General features: G+C 43.3%; 1 non-coding gene across 1 annotated transcript; it reads right to left on the bottom strand.

Annotated features, from left to right (window-relative positions):
• Window positions 1–1,788: 1,788 nt before the first annotated feature.
• Window positions 1,789–1,895, bottom strand: LOC118481520. The gene has a single exon (XR_004865728.1). It is a non-coding gene; the product is annotated as a small nucleolar RNA R71 (small nucleolar RNA).
• Between the last annotated feature and the right edge of the window lie 861 nt (window positions 1,896–2,756).

Below are 2,756 nucleotides of genomic sequence, written 5' to 3'. Positions count from 1 at the left end.
AAGGTGATCTTTCCTTATCGTTTGTCCGTGGTGTCTTGGCATTATTTTACTGTCTATATAAAATAAAAGATTTTCACCATTCATATCTCCACGGTCTATATGGAGGTATGTTGGCTACCTGGTCGGGGGTTAAGGGAACGGTTTGGTAAGGGTCTTGCCCTTGTTCAGCGTTTAGAGGTCCTGCTTGGGACCTGGGTCAAATTTAGTAGGATCTCCTTCAATGCCCATAGGTATTGGATGGCGGGTATCCAAACTCTTTGACCCCCTCATAAGTTAACTACTATTAATATTATAACCCGGCTATTTAGGACTGTATCCCTGCTGACTCAGACTACTTAGCCGAGGGTAACGTCACCGCCGAAAGCGGGGCCTACCACAATTTGCATTAATAACTTAATTCATTATCTTTCAATAATCCGACCCTTTAGGATTGTATCCTTGCTGACTCAAACTACTGGGTTGAGGGTAACGTCGCCTTCAAAAGAGGGGCCTACTACAATAACTAAGATAATCTCTTAAACAAGTGCAAAAGTGCGAAAATAATCAAAGGTTATACTAACACACGTGTCGGATCCAAGTGATTCATCTGGTCTATCTGTTTTTATTTTGTTTTATTTTTCAGCATTTAGTTAGTTTTTATTTTTCTTAGTTTAAAACATTTTTCTCACTTTTTGATTTGATTAGACGTTGAGGATAAACCGGTATTAAAAGCTCTTGTGTCCTTGGACGACCTCGGTATCTTACCAACACTATACTACGTCCACGATGGGTGCACTTGCCCATATGTGTGTTTAGTGTTAGTAAATATCGTGTTTTATAAATTTAAAACTTGGCTAAAAGTGTAAAAAAAAGGGCTTAAATATACATCTAAAATATAACACACTTCACGCACATCAAGTTTTTGGCGCCGTTGCCGGGGACACAAGGATTTTAAGAAAGTTAGGAATCAACGGCCTAATCATATTTTTATTATTTTCTATGATTTTTAGGATTTTTCTTAAATTTTCAGCTTCTGCAGAGCTCAGCACGGGGCCGTGCCTGGTCGGACACGGGCCGTGCTCAGCATCGTTACTGGCAGTTTTTGTTTTCCAAGTTACAGAAGGCTGACCACGGGGCCGTGCCGGTGCAACACGGGGCCGTGTCCAACTTCCAGTAACTGGGATCTGGAAAAAAATCACTGAAATTCCGACCACGGGCCGTGTTCACTCAACACGGGGCCGTGGTGAACCTTCTGACCAACATTCTTTTCTGTTTTTATTGCAGGACTTGGAACCCGACGCCAACCTCACGTAGTGTATGAGCTCCAGTTCCAATAAAGACATAAAAGAACCATTAGAAGAACCCGAACGCTTTCTCAGAAAAAGGTTAAAAGCCAAAAACCAAGAGAAGGTTTCGGGTGATCCACCTCCAATGGCGGACCAACGTACCCTTATGGATTATCTACGACCCACCGTAGGTAATCTAGGCGCCGCTATCAATGCTCCGAATGTCGAAGCCAATAACTTCGAACTTCGGCCACATTTGATACAAATGCTCCAAAACTCCGCAACCTTCCATGGGCTTGCGGACGAGGATCCCCATCTACATATAACTAATTTCTTGGAAATATGTGATACCTTTCGGATCAATGGAGCATCAAACGACGCCATCCGCCTCCGTATGTTTCCCTTCTCACTAAAAGACCGAGCGAAAGCTTGGCTCAACACCCTCCCAGCTGGATCGGTAAACACCTGGGATGAACTAGCCCAAAAATTTCTATATAAGTATTTCCCTCCTGCTAAAACTGCTAAGTTAATGGCTGAAATTAATACATATTCACAAGAGGACGGGGAATCCTTATATGAAACTTGGGAAAGGTTCAAGGAGCTATTACGCAAGTGTCCCCATCACGGCCTCGCAATATGGCAACAAGTATCCACTTTCTATAATGGATTGTTGCCACACACTAGGCAGACACTTGATTCTAGCTCCGGGGGACTTTTAGGTAATCGACGCCCACACGAAATATATAATCAAATTGAGGAAATTGCTCAAACCAATTTTCAATGGCACACCCCCCGGGGAAATAAGTCTATCGCCCCGGGCGCCCATAAGGTCGATGAAAGCACTTCTTTACAAGCCCAAATCGAGGCCCTTTCTTCAAAGATAAAAAAATTGGAAATGACAAAAACTGTCTCGGTTATGGCTTGTGAAGGGTGTGGTGGGTCACATGAAAATTGGAGTTGCATGAAAGAAACAGACGATCAACAAGAAATGGTAAACTACATTGATAATAGACCTAGGCCGTCGGGTCCCCCAACGGGAACTTACAACCAAGGATGGCGAAACCACCCAAACCTTGGTTGGAGGGAACCCGGCAATAGTAGTAACCAACAAACCCAACGAACAAACTTTCAGCAACCAAGAAATGAGTTACAAAATTTCACTCAACAAGGTGGACGAGAAAGGCTCGAAGATACGATATCTCGCCTCGTCTCCGACACTGATAAGAAAAACTCGGAAAGATTTCTACAATTAGAATCTAATTTTAGAAATCAACAAGCTAGCATTCAAAACATAGAAAAACAATTAAATCAAATAGCTCAAAATTTTTCCAAGAGACCGCAAGGCGCATTACCTAGCAATACCGAAACAAACCCAAAGGCGCAAGTTCACCTCATCACACTACGAAACCGCACCGTAGGGCCTGCAGAAGTGCCACCGCCAACGGAAGAAACAGTACCGACACCTCTGCAGGAGAAGAACTCTCCTCCATC

This window comes from Helianthus annuus, chromosome 8, assembly GCF_002127325.2.
Source record: "Helianthus annuus cultivar XRQ/B chromosome 8, HanXRQr2.0-SUNRISE, whole genome shotgun sequence".
Classification (NCBI taxonomy): Eukaryota; Viridiplantae; Streptophyta; class Magnoliopsida; order Asterales; family Asteraceae; genus Helianthus; species Helianthus annuus.
This window is presented reverse-complemented; position numbering and strand designations above follow the sequence as displayed.